At 41.3% G+C, this 14,533-nt stretch overlaps 1 protein-coding gene across 2 annotated transcripts in view; it reads right to left on the minus strand.

Moving 5' to 3' along the window:
• ZPLD1 (zona pellucida like domain containing 1) overlaps positions 1-14,533 on the minus strand; it is a 105,146-nt gene that overhangs the window by 79,127 nt on the left and 11,486 nt on the right. The window contains exon 1 of one of the 2 annotated variants that reach the window (XM_048295801.1): positions 8,820-9,252. The exons of the other annotated variant lie outside the window; for it this stretch is intronic. The gene's annotated coding sequence lies outside the window, so the exon portion shown is untranslated. Of the gene's footprint in view, positions 1-8,819; positions 9,253-14,533 lie in introns of those variants that run through there. 2 annotated transcript variants of the gene reach the window in all.

Consider the following 14,533-nt stretch of genomic DNA (forward strand, 5'->3'; position numbering starts at 1 on the left):
CAGTTTTACCCAAGGCAGATTTTGCCAGCCATATCTTTTCAGGGTTATCTGAGACATCATCATTTCCCAGTCTCATTACAAAGAAAAATAACACTCTGCAGATGTTAACACTAAGATGGTTTCTACTGTATTTTTCATGCAAACCCTAGAAATTTCTTATTTTTTTGGCACAGCTTTAAAAAGCAGAGATGAGGGAGATTCTGTCTAAGGAGAAAGCAGCTATTGAAGCCTTTGCTCTGCCTCAAACAGGAAGGAAAAAAAAAAAAGTCCAAGGGTGACTAACCTCACCAGTGAGAGCATCCATGTCCCTATTAGACAAGTACAAAAAATTGATTTTCAAATAAATCAAACACTTTTTATATTAAGAAAAAAAGTCAACCGACCTGGTAGAAAGCCTTGGTAGACAGATACTCAAGAGCCAATTTTTAGAAACACTGTTATGGGTTCTGTGTTACACACTTCTGAAAACTCAAAAGTACCCTAATGATGCTTGCAATGCTCTAGCAGGCATGTGTTGTTCAGCACAAATCACACAGCAGAGACCACTGCAAGCAGGTTAAGTTGCAGCAGACAGAAGGGGAGTTAAGCTCTCTTTTATTTCCCAGGTTTCTCTCTCTTGCAGGGTAAAAGAGGGCTCTCCCCAGCTGCTGAAGTACTGAGATGACACAGGGCTCTGGATGGAGAAAGGAGGAGCATGAGTTGCAGTATGCCTGATTCCCAATTACCTCAGACTTTTCTGGCCAGCTGCAGGCATGACTCAGCTTCTGACAAAGTAGCTGCCTAGCTGCAGCATATTAATATATAATCAGTGCCAGTTTCAGCTTTCCTCAGTATGCCAGGCTGTTATTTGTGCCGTACAGTGCCACAAACAGTTGAGTCACTGCTGAAGCAGGGCCAGGTACCTCAGAGGGAAATAACATCTGAGTCAGGGGCATGATGGATGTCCAGGGAAGGCTCACTTCTCACAAGCACAATTTTACAGTTTACTCATGTTTGTGAGTCAGCACCACAGATCAGAAGTACAGAATTGTGAAAGTTTCTTACTGCAAGGAATGTTTTGTACTTAACAAGTGCTAGTAAAAACTTTCTTCAATGTCAAGACATCTAAGCACCTCAAAGGGCAAGCACAGATGTGAACACATATGTGGCAGAATGCTATGAAGGATGGGAAGAATATTCCGCAAGCACAAAGCCCCCAGAAACTAAAAGCAAAACAGAAATGCCACTTGATTTACCTTATCTGCTAGATGCTTATACTCCTTGGGATTAAAATGAAAGATAGCAGATAAACAAATAAGCTGTTTGGTAGCATAGTTATTGCTTATCATTTAAATCTGTCCTTTAGGGAATGGATCTTGTTGAGCTAGAGCTTGCTTCCATTTCTAATACACTCAGAGTGAGCAGTTTTGCTTCTGCAGTTCTCTTGTGGAGGACAGTAGAACCTGCTATACACCAAGTGAGATGGGCTGGAGATGTTGAAACTACATCCTCTGACACTTAATCCAGATGTCTGCTGCTAAGACACTACTGCACAGCTTACAGGAAAACATATCTGATATACAGTGGGCCAAAGATCCTACAACAGAGCTTTGCAAATTAGAGAAGTAAACATTAATAAATTACAAATACTGGGACCTAATATTTACTTTGTCCTTGTCTAAACATTCTCATCCATTACAGTGACCTACAGCTTTTAGGTTACTGAAAGCTTCTCCTGTGTATTTAACAGAAGTACCGATGCTTTGGCAGTGAGATCCGGTTGCGGTGCCAGTTAAAGTTTGCACATGGATTATAGTGGCAGCTCTTTTAGTGCAGTACTGATGCCCACAGTGCTGTTTCAGCTCACCTGAACAGGTGCTTGATAGCAAGCAGTCTCCTTATCCCAGCTCTCTGGTGGTCGTTTTTTTTTGTCTTTCACAGATTTGCAGATCTTAATTAACACGAAGCACCAATGGCCCAGTACATGAGCAGCCCAGAATGCCCTGACGCTCAGTATCTGATATTAACAGACCACTAGAGGCCACACTCAGCTCGCCTGGTACCTTTGCACCAACAGAGACAAGACCTTTCCCATTAAAAGCAGGGCTTAATAACTTGTAGAAGATACAAAGCAGAGGCAGTTCTGGATATTGCAAGATAACATTGATATGCACCTGGGTCAGGTGGCTGAGATCTGAGCAAGAGGAAAACCTTTGCTTGCCCTCCCTGTTATCATCCCACTCCACGTCGTAGCCTACCCTAGATCCTGAGGGCACTTCACTTCCCCTAGCCCAGCAAACCCCACAGGTATCCTGTCATCCCCCACGGCAGCCCACTGCCTGTAGCAGGGATTCTGGGACAGCCCTGACCTGAGTCCCGTAGGTGAGTCCTGTAGGACACTCCTTTTAGAGAGGAGGGCTGCTAGGATGAAGCAGCAGGGAAGTGGTCCTCAACATCTCCTTCAGATACCAAATGGTACTTGAACAGGAGCAAGATTATTGCTCACCATCTTCCCTTGCTTTTTGGGGGGTATCATAGAATAGTTTGAGTTGAAAAGGACCTTTACAGGCTGTCTAATCCAATCCACCTGAAGTAAGCAGGAACTTTTTCAACTAGATCAGGGTGCTCAGAGCCCTGTCCAACCTGACCTTTGATGTTTCCAGGAATGAGGCATCTACCACTTCTCTGAGCAATCTGTTCCAGTGTTTTACAACCCTCACTTTAAAAACTTCTTCCTTACATCTGTTCTAAATCAACCCTCCTTTGTTTAAAACTGTTACCCCTTGTCCTATGCTGAAGCAGCACATGCTCTGAGGTGACCTTACTGTAGCCTTTCAGTACCTGAGGGGACCCACAAGACACCTGGAGAGGGACTTTCTACAAGGGCATGTAGTAATAGGACAATGGCTTTAAACTGAAACACAGTAGATTTAGATTAGATATGAGGAAGAAATTATTTACTGTGAGGGTGGAGAGGCAATGGAACAGGTTACTCAGAGAGGTTGTAGACCGCCCCTGATGCCTTGAGGTGGCCACCTGAGAACAGAGACTAGACAAGAATAAGAGACTAAAAGTAGGTATTTATTTGAAGGGCCTTCAAAGGTACACCCTGGGCAAAAGGCTACGCCCAAGATGGACCCTGGGTCACAGGTTCTTCACACTTTTATAAGTTTGGTTCATTTGTACATCAGGGTTGATTCTCCAATTATACCCTCAGTTCATTATGTAATTACCCCAAGTTTGCCCCCCCCCCCCAAGGCTTTAGTTTACACATTTTGGGGCCTGGTGTTCTTGAAGAGCAAACCTAGAGAGGTTTGTTATATCTAACCAGCATGAGAGAACAGCAGCTAACAGGCCACAAGGAACTTCAGAGTTACACACTAGGCAGTACAGGATTTGAAAAATAGAAAAGTTAAAACCTGAGGCATCACCCCATCCCTGGAAAATTCAATGGCAGGTTGGATGAGGGTTTGAGCAAAAAAGTCTAGTGGAAGGTGTCCCTGCCCATGGCTGGGGGGTTGGAATGAGATGAACTTTCAGGTCCCTTCTAAGCCAGGCCGTGCTCATTCTATATTACCTGGGTAACAAGAGAGGTGTACTACTGTACTACAATCCATTCCACACAACCTGCTGTAAAGTTAAAAAAGAGGGAAGAGTCTTTTGTGAGGTGCAGAGAAATTACTCATAGTTGATTTAGCCTGTGGCCCTACCACACTAGACAGCCAGGAGCTTCACGAGCCGGTGCTAAAGTGGTGAGGACATGACCAAAACAGCAGTGTCAGGGCAGACCTGGGCCTCTGCAGAGTTGGAGCTGCTGTGATGGTAGAATGGAAGAGCACATCTGCTAACCCAAGAGGACAGTGGGCATAGGTGAGAAAGCCCTGAGGGCCCAAGCTCTGACCAGTTATGGAAGAAGCTTTTGGTAGCATGGAGATCCACAGCTAGAACAAAGTCATGGCAATGTGATTCAGACAGAGCATAACCGGAATGCATCATCATAGGTTTTCCTGTCCTTGTATTCCTCCCCAGTCATCCACTATCCATCACTGCTGCAAGTCCACGAGCTGGACCTTTTCATGAACTCCAGATGTCCTCCTTTAGCTTTTTTGAAAAGGACCCAGAGCAAAACCACAAAGTGGACAAGGCCATTCTGGTGCCTACCTCCAGGGAGGTCTTTCTTTAAATCTCCTGCATCCTTTTCGCAGTCACAGAAGGCTAAAACATAGCCTGGATTTAGATAAGAGAATCCAAGAAAAAAATCAGCTACATGACAGGTGCTGAGAGAAAAATCATTGTTAAAACCTGGTTTCTTTGTGTGACAGATAACGCTCGTAAGGACGAGCAAGTGCTGAAGTTAATGGCAGACAATGACTGGAAATGGCACTTAGCATCAGCCATTTCAGCAGGCAACAAGGTAAGACTGTTTAATTAAGAAGGTGCTTATTAATCTAAGTTGAAATTTATTATTGGACAACACATCATGGACTTATGTCGCCAACACCCTTACATCCTATAGTTGCATTTTGATCCATCTAACAAGCTTCTGAACATACATTGTAAAGTTAATTAAACACCAAGTACACAGTTTCTCATTCTGTTATTTTCTGTAGCATTTCAATTAAAGACTGTCTTGGGCATTTTCAAATCACTACGAGAAGAATTCTGTGTTTTGGTTTGATTAATAATACAATTTGTTTTCATGGAGTATCTTCCAGCATTCAACCTTTATGTTCATTTAAAAAAATACCCAAGAGTATTCCACAATACCCAATTAAAATACTGTAGAATGTTTTTATTACCTGGGTAAGATACACTATATTGAAGCTATTGCTATAGATTAGGGGTATTTTTCTCATTAAAAACACTGAAAGGGTTGAGTTGATTATAAATTACAGACAGCTCAAGCATACCAAGGAAAAATGTTAGAGAGGAAAAATACCCAGATTTCTTTCAGGGATGTTAAAAGAGTTCCACGTCTCACATGTTCAATTATCCACTCCACCTCGTAAGTTTAAAAATCCCATGACAGCTTTGATATATCTTATGATATATATTTGGGAAAGGGAATATCATCAGCAAACTCAAATTTAGTTTCACAAACCACACTGCAGCAGAGCAATTGTGTGGAGAACAAGCAACAGTGCCTACAAAACTCACAGTGACTTGCTCAAAAGAGCACATGCCATGGCAAGGACACAAAAGAAATTTTAAATATATTAAATATATTGTAAGGTGGGAATGAGATAGAAACACAGCTAAGGCCGGGAAAAGAAAAGAAAAGAAAAGAAAAGAAAAGAAAAGAAAAGAAAAGAAAAGAAAAGAAAAGAAAAGAAAAGAAAAGAAAAGAAAAGAAAAGAAAAGAAAAGAAAAGAAAAGAAAAGAAAAGAAAAGAAAAGAAAAGAAAAGAAAAGAAAAGAAAAGAAAAGAAAAGAAAAGAAAAGAAAAGAAAAGAAAAGAAAAGAAAAGAAAAGAAAAAAGGAAAAGATGCATTAAGCAGACAAAATCCTGTGTGCCTCTAACAGACAACCAGGGTGGGTTTCTTTTATACTAAACTCTGCTTCCAATTACTTTCCAAGAGCACTGAGTCAGTCCACAGCCAGGATCCATAAGACACCTGCTACCCTTTATGGTATTGCCTGTTTTCGCTTACTCTCAAGCCTTACCACTGAGGCATAGTTCCCACACTCTTTCCCTCAGGTTGGTACATATTTTGCATTTTACAGAGCAGCCCTGCAAGCTTTTCCATCAGCCTCCAGTCCCACAGACCAGATCCACCTGTTGAGGCTGTGCAAGGCCTCACTGGTAGCCAGGTAACCAGCAGGGCTACCAAAAAGTACCTGGCCCAAGCCCTAACACCTGCTTGCTCTTCTGCTCTGGAACAGTGCAACAAATGCACAGGCATCGTGTCCCTGCCAGTCTCTATCTAACACATGAGATCTAAAACCTAGAGCCTCTATAAATGACTGGTTAAGGTCACACAATTCCCTTGATACTCCTTTCCTACCCACATTCCAAAGCTGAGGGAGTATCTCACTATACATTGTCTCCTTCTGAGCAGGCAGCGTTCTGCAGCATAGTGCCAACCTGAGTCAAGTGCAATCCTCCCTCCTGCTGATTCTCACATATATTGAATCAGGGCTGTTATATTCTCCTGACATTTAACTAAGCACTAGCTTCCTCCCTGTCTGTCCTCGAACTGGGTAGCAACTGGTACAACCCAGGAAAGTAGGGGCATTCAGCCTGAATTTAGTAGCCACAAAGTTATCTTTAAAGAAAGCTTTGATCTTGAATTTCTAACACTTTATCCACTCTTCCCCAAAAGGTAAAACCCACAATTCCTGCAGCAATGCAGTCTTACAAATCCTGATTTCTTTGGGTTTAGAGTTTTGTTGTTGTTGTTGTTGTTGTTGGGGGCTTTTTGTTTGGTTTTTGGTTTTTTTTTGCAAGAGCAACTTCACTCTCCTACCATTACCAGGGTGATGACCTCTCTAGAAGTTTAAGGAAAGAGTAGTTTAGTTTGTGGGGCAATCTGACATCATTTCCAGTTCAGTCAAATTTTCCATGGGGCATTTGAGCTGATTGCTCAATCTGTACTCTATTTCTTGTGATGTTTCTCATTCACAAATTAGGGCTGAAACTTCCCTATGTGAGGTCCTGTCACCAAAGATATTTGGAGTCACACCCTCAAAGGCCTTAAAACTTTAACAAAAGAGGTAGGAATCCGTGATCTGAATTAGCTAAGAAGGTCTCCTCCCTCCTCACCCTGAAAAGAAAAAAAAAAAATATTTAGCATGTTTTCTTCTTTCCCTGAAAATAGATTTAGATTTGAAACCAGCTACAACAAACATGTTAATGCTGTTTTTTCTGGCACATCCTTTTATATTGCATGCGATATCCCAGTCCTTCCTGCAAGGCATACTCATAGAAAATATTCTGAAGAACATAAGTATGCCTTGCTAGCAAGTTTAATGGTATCTTTAGCTGTTACTTGCTCTGACTCCACTGAGAAACCAGACTGAAATGGGGAAGTAACAGTTTAGAAAAAACCCTCAACCAGCTCATTATTTTTCTTTCACAACCAAAGTTTCTTTCTGTGGCAAAAAGAGGTGTAAGCCTCTTTGCCTTGTAAAGATGCACTTCACTTCCACATGCCAGTGGTTGTTCTCTATGGCTCTGGTAAAGCTACACAGATGTCAGCAATACAGTGGCCCAAAATTATTAAGGTCATTGTTAATGACACATCCCACCCTTCACCCACAGATCTAGGCAAAAGCCTCTAAAACATTAAGGAATTAATTTCTTATTCTTCAAACCAGGAGAACTGAGAAGGCCGAGCTACAATTAAAGAAAGCATAATCTACCAAAAAGCTCACCTTTTCCCTAGCGCCACATTAAAGCAGAAGAACCTGTTCTATCCTCCCCAGCCACATTTACTTGCTCATTTTCCTTTTTCAGCCATTTATATGCCTTCAAAACACTCAGAAAAATTTATTTAATAGCTTCCAGCAAGTCATACTCCCAACAGTAAAACCTCTACATACTGGTGAGTTCATTGTGCATCCAGCCCAACAACTTTTAACAATGCAGTCTCCTGCTTAAACGGCACTGACAGAGCATATAAAACAGCACACACAGTACCTTAACTGCCTTTTTATCAACACATCTAAGAACAGGAGCTGAAAAAGCAGTCTTTATGAACAAATGGTCAAGCAAGCCTCACATAGAGTAGGTATGTGCATTTGTTACTTTTGTATTTAGCCATGTATAGCCAAAAAAGTAAAAATATCTTCCCTTTTGGATAGAAGCTGCAGAAAAGAATCTACCATAGAAAGGCAAAGAGCCTGCATTCATGGATTTGCAGTACTAAGTTCAATTATTCTGATTCTCCTGGACCTACTCTAGATAGAGAAAACTTTCCCAGGAAACTGCACTTATATTCTAAGTGATAAAGGAGAAGGAATTTAGAGATCTGCTTTGAATTTTCACCTAGATGCAAAAACATTTAACTATCTATTTTACACTATGTAAGGCAGATGCCCAAGTAACTCTATTATCATGGATTATGGAATTTTGTATCCTACTCCCTGCTAGTTTTGACAGAATCCAAGCTAGATATTTTAACAAAGAGCAACCAATCTGAACAGGATTGAACATTAAAACTCAACCAAGTCAGATTAAAGATTTCCTGTCACCTAAACACATAGTAAAAAGTTCATAAAAGCCATAAAGACAGAGCCATAATTATAGTCAATATTTATTTAAACAAATGCCTGCATTTATAGAGCAAGTACTGCATACTTTAGAATGAGGCACGTGTTTCCTAGTAACTGACTTTCCACTTGCTGCTATCAGGCATCCAGACACCTGACACTTATTTGCGACTGAGACTTCTTTGGTTTTATCAGCTTTAACAACTCTATAATTCATTTTACATTTATACTTTCATTTCTTTTTTACCTGTATGAGGTTTTTTAAAAAAAGCTTCACAAAAAGGAATGTGTCTGTGCATATATAGATATACACAAGTGTTTATAAATACAGAAACGTATACAAGCATGCACCACTCCCCTGTACATATTACTTGTGTGCAATTATACGTGTGCTCTGTCTTATAATAAATGCAATATTGCTGCATCATCTCTTATACAATCTGAAACTTGGTTGGGAGAAATACTTTTATGCCTGTTCATGTTTTTTGCCAAGTTGTCCATTTTATCTGGATGTACAGAACTTTCAAAGAGGAAATCCTCCGATCAGATTCTGTTCCTGCCAGGCTGAGATGCATGTTAATCATCTGTAAGTATCATTGATTAAAGCTACTCTACCCAAGCATTATTTACCTGAGCTTCAGGAGCATTTCTGCAAAGTTCTTTGAATCTGGTCTGTGTAAGAGAATTCTACTTCAGGCAGTATTAAATGCTGTCTCTACTCAGATTTCCATTCTTCAAAAATACCAGTAGAATTGCTGTAAAAACACTCCCATATAGCCTGATTTATTAAAGTAATCAGCTCAACTCAGGATTATATGCACAGTTTTCTTCTCCATAGCCCAGCAGTCACAGAAGGCTCCTGTAAGATCTTTAAACAGGATACTGCTCCTTTACAGAGAACACATGAAAAGCATCACTGCAGCTCTCTTTCCTCCTTGTTCTCACTCCTTTTTTCCATGTGTGGGTATGTCCTGGCCCCTGCAACATCTGCCCTCCTCCTGGTCTTTCCAAAATGAGCTTCACCTCTCCTCTTGCACCCCACATTCTTCCTGTTTAGGAAGAATTGCTGCTTCAGTTTCCTTCCCTCCTTGCAAACCTACTGTCCTCTAACACTGCTCCCCCTCCTTACAAACATCCCTGCAGTGGGAAAACACTCCCACCACAGCCTGCCATGCACTTGGCAATTTCTTCTTCTCATTTAGATTCAAAAGCCAAGCACAGCTAAAAATATGTTCTGTGTGTTAGAAGAGGCTGACTGATCACTGTAAAAACTTGATCAATGGTCAGAAAGTAAAAGACCCCAAATGACCAATTTAAGAGTCCTTGTGTCTTCTAGAAAATGGAGAGAGTGTCGCAGGACATCCAGGCAAGGCAAGCAGCTGAGTTTAGTAGTGACAGAGTCACAGGATATTCTGAGTTGGGGGATCATTGAGCCCAACTCTTAGCCCTGCACAGGACATCCCCAAGAGTTACACCATGAGCATTGAATTGAGTGTTCATGAGGTTGTTTGGTTTTTTTTTTTAATTGGAATCCCAATCAGAAAGATACTGACAAAGAGCAAAGATTTTTCAGAAATATTTTAGTACAAGGCAAGCTAAATAAAGTGGCCACATGATGCCAGCATTGTCTGGGAAACAGGAGAAAATTCCATTCCCAAATATATGGATTAGTTTCTTTTTCATTCTAACCACATTTTTTACGTTTTCTTTAGTGTGCACACATCCACCCTTTCATTTCTCATTTTGCTGCAACCTTTTCATCAAGAATTTTCATCAAGACTTTTTACAGCCTGCTTGCATCACCCCATGAAGAGCATGAAGCCCCTCGCTTTATATTCTTCCAGTATTACCGAGTTTCAGCAAATCTATGCTTAGCCATCTCATGATTCTCACCCCCTCCACAGCTTGTTTCTCCTTTCTGCTTTACATACCAAGCATCAGACTTTCTGCTGTTACATACAAGGAAATCCCACGGAATGATGCATTGCCACCTCACTGCTTGGATTTGCTTTTAGCATAAGTCTTAGTGAACATTCAGGTCATTACAAATTTTGATCTGGATTGCAGGAAAGAAGAGAATAAGGATGGTTTTTTTGCTCCAAAACAGAGTTCTCCTGCCCACCACTGTTTCTCAGTTCAAAATTGTCTTGCAAGAACATCCAAGGTATATTCTTGCTCCTTTCCATGAGATCTTGCTTTCAGCTTTGAGATGTACACACACTTCCACAATTTTTCCTTAAATGTTGAAAACATTCAGAAAGAGCATAAAACTAGAATCATAGAATCATTTAGGTTGGAAAAGACTGCTAAACATCATCAAGTCCAGCCATTATCCCAGCAGTGCCAAGTCCACCACTAAACCATACCCCTAAGTGCCACATCTACACATCTTTTAAATACCTCCAGGAATGGTGACTCAACAACTTCCCTGGGAAGCCTGTTCAAGTGGACTACAATCCTCTTCATCATGAAATGTTTCCTAATATCCAATCTAAACATTCCCTGGTGCAAATTTAGGCCATTCTCTTTCATTCTTTCATTTGTTACTTGGTAGAAGAGGCCAACCTCCACCTCACTACAGTCTCAGGTAGTTTTAGAGAGTGGTAAGGTCTCCAGTAGCCCACTGGCTGAGCCACACTCTCTGCTTCTAGCAGAGCTAAATCTTTCAGTAATTAGGTCCCTCTGCTCTGAGACCATAACCTAAAGAATTCTGAAGGCATTGTGACACTGTTAAACAGAGGTCTTTTTCTGTTATTTTTAATAGAAATGAAAGACACTAAGCTCTTCTGGTTTTTACAGTGATATCCAGCAGATACACACTTTTCCCCCAAAGCTTTTTATTTCTCTGTGTACATGTCCACACTTCTATAACAATTTCTAGTTCGAAGACTTCTATCTTACATTTTTTAATGCATTTGAGATGCATTGATTGGCAGGCCAGTTGCACACCTTGACCTACCCAAATAAAGTCACTCTAGGGTCTGAAGCTGTAATTTGAACTCCAGGCAAACCCACACTTGTCTCCCCTCTTTCACCCCTCAATAGGGTCTTGCTTTGCTTGCCTTCACTTCCCACGGTGGTGCACTGAAACAGAGCAGAAGTACACACACACCCACCTACTCTTCTCAGGAAAAAAAACCTAGCAAAGCAGATCAGCAGCATTTCAAATCTCACATGTTTTAAAGGAGAAATACACAACACCCAAGGTCAGACATATCAGGTACAGATATTTTGCACAAGGATAAAAGCTTCCCTTTGAAAATCTTCAGCAGAGATTAACTGGAGCCTTTATTCAGCTCAACCTGCCATACAACTCTGGTATTCATCTCTCCTCATATCAAGTAAAATATTTCCAATGGCTCACAGCCATGCTGATCTCAAGACTCACATCCTGGCACAACAGAAGTTGATCCCTATTACCTCAGACTCAGGGGAATTGTGTCAATGCAGATTTCAAAAGTGCATTCAAATTCCCTTCACAGCAGCAGAAGGATGAGTAAAGATATATTTACCTGGTTTGTTTCCTCATTATGTCCCCCCAGTGCCTTAAAAAAACTGGTTATTTCAAGGAGGAAGGTGCAAAAGAGAGTTGGCCAACAGCAGCCTCCAACACTCCCAGCCTGTTAGCCCACCATGTGAGGGCAAAAGGCATCTGCTTTGGTGGAAAAGCCAGAGCTTTAACCCAGCTGAATCTCATTCAGTGTTACTACCACTTCCAACACTCTTTTTCCTAGTGCCACAATACTTGCCATACCTTTGAAAATGCAACCACCACATTATGTTCTATTCCTTCAATTAAAAACATCTATTCTTTCTACAAAGTGGGATAAACCCATATTAGAAGACGATCAACATGAATTCAGGTAGAGCTCTTTGTGCAGAGTCTACTCCACAAGCTGAGCATTTGATGAGGTGGAAGAGCTGGATTAAGCGACATGAGGCAGGAGATGGCCAAGCCTGGGTACTGCTCATTATCAGGACCTTTCCCTACATATCCCGCCAGGAGGAGTGAGACATAACAGCACAGCTGCTCCTGCTCTTTCAGGCAGACTAATGAGAACAAGAGAGATGCCCATGTCCTGCCCACCACCTCACAGGTGACAGCTTGCATCTGGGACTGAACCACAATCCTTGGAGGTTCTGGGTGCCGCAGTGTCAGACTACCCATTGATCTCAACTTTACACAGGGTTTTGGAAAGCTGCATCCTTTCCCTGCAGCCCCACCATTTCTCAAAAAAACAAGCTAGCATGCCTAATTTCTGCAGTTCTGCAACAACAGGCAGGTGTACTTTCCAATAGATGAATGGCATCTGCCCTGAAGGCAGATCCCACATCTCCTGGAGAGCTCCAGTATACAATTATGCCCTAGACAGGCAATAAAGCCAAAGGACCTTCATGTTTCTTGGCCACTGCTCATCATTCCTTCGTATCAGAGGACGCCCAACAGCTCTTCCACAAACATTTTTTTAAAAGGTAGAAACACAACTGACATTCAGCTTTCACATGCTGAATTCCTTCTGCCCCAAGAGGTACATGCTGTGAAACCGGGGCACTTCCAGGGTGATGGGAAAATGACCAGTTTGTTCATGATACAAGAATCCATCACAGTTTTATTCACTTCATGATAAATAAGGCATCTCTGCTATTTGATTTACCCAGACATCCTTGGTTCAACATTCGGAGCACTTGAAACAACTTCACCTTTTAAGAAAAATTTTTAAATGTTGTGAAAGGGAGGAGGATGGCTGCTCAAGCAGACTGGATGATCCTGTTCCACATCAGGAATCTGATAAAGTGACATAATTGAAGCGTCTGGAGAGTATTACAATCACTTGAGGTTCATTGTCTAGCACCCAGTACCACATAAAGGAAGCTGCCAGTTAAGTAGGGAAAGAAAATGGGTTTGCATCAAAAGGTGCATCAGTATAAAGATCATAATACACAAGTGTCAGCTTCTGCCTTTTATTCAGACAATGAAGAGAGCAGAGAGCCGATCTTAATGTGAAAAGTTATATGCTTCTGTCAGAAAGACAGCAAATTTGAAAGTCACAAAATAAAAAAATTGTAATACTGACATTCTTTGCATGAACTGAATTCAGTTATACCTTACAAGATGCATATTTGGTTATTCTAAAAATCCCAGAAAAGCATATTAAGTAGTGCGAGAAATTTCAAGTGATTTTTTTGTCCCCACTTACTAATATCAGTTGTTGAAGGAGATATAGCTCTGCACCTCTGTTGTTCTTTTAATTTACCAATCTATTCCTTTAAAAAAAGAGCTAACTGCAGAATTTCCAGTCTTCACTGAATGCTATGTAAACTTGTATAAGCTGACAAAATGCTGATCTTCAGTACAAAGGGGTTCACTCTTACTTCAAGAAGAGACAGGGGAAATAACAAGAATATCATTTTACAACGGAGATCTTTCTCTTATCTGTAAAGCTAAATCATTTAAAATATTCATATCTTGGCTACAATACGTCTCTCAGCAGCACTGAAATGGAGAATACTCAGAATGTAGTTGAAGTGTTTTTCTAACAATTATTCTGGTCCAGATAGCTACATATTGTTATATTCTTAAGGTTATGACAAGTATCTCTCATCCGTTACACACAAGCATTTATTTGATGTGTACCTTTTCATACAGCTCTGTGTCAGCTGGCTATTTGTTCACACTATGTTGACCCTGAAAGGGAGTTGAGTGTCCTTTGCCATATCATGCTATTGCTTCAGTTTCCTGGCAAAGATGCCTACTAAAATATCTGCCAAAGCAGGTTTGCAGAGTCTCTGGAAACTGTTTCACTTCCATAAGTGACTTGGCAAATCTTTGCTAGTAAAGCCAGAGAATGTACAGATGTCTGTTTGGACTCCAGCCTGAGTTCATGGCAGAATTCTTTTAGCTTACAGTGTGCCATGAGCTGGGACATTTGTTTGTGCATCACTTAGCACAGCGAGGTCCCAGATCTATGCTGTGGAGCAGCAGCAACATCTGAGAGCAGAGGTTTTCTCTTTATCTGTCCCAAAGCCCACCTGAAGGCACTGCATCATCTGCAGCAGTGGGCTTGACTGAACCACTTACACAGCCCATGGCCATCCTGCATCAGAGCCAGGAGCTGAGTCTCCTGTCACTGCCAACCTGGCTCTGAGGGCTGGGGACACTAAGTGAGGGAGAAGGGAAGTGCGAAACATTGCACTGTTCATAGAGGTTACCTGCTGCTTTAAACCTTGACTCATGGGGAGTTCCCCATGCAGGCAGAGAAGACTGTAAAACCACATGATCACATAATATTGTAAAAACCCTGAACACGTGCGTGACAGAAATTCTTGGGTGACTTTCAGGAAGT

Source organism: Corvus hawaiiensis, chromosome 2 (assembly GCF_020740725.1).
Source record: "Corvus hawaiiensis isolate bCorHaw1 chromosome 2, bCorHaw1.pri.cur, whole genome shotgun sequence".
Classification (NCBI taxonomy): domain Eukaryota; kingdom Metazoa; phylum Chordata; class Aves; order Passeriformes; family Corvidae; genus Corvus; species Corvus hawaiiensis.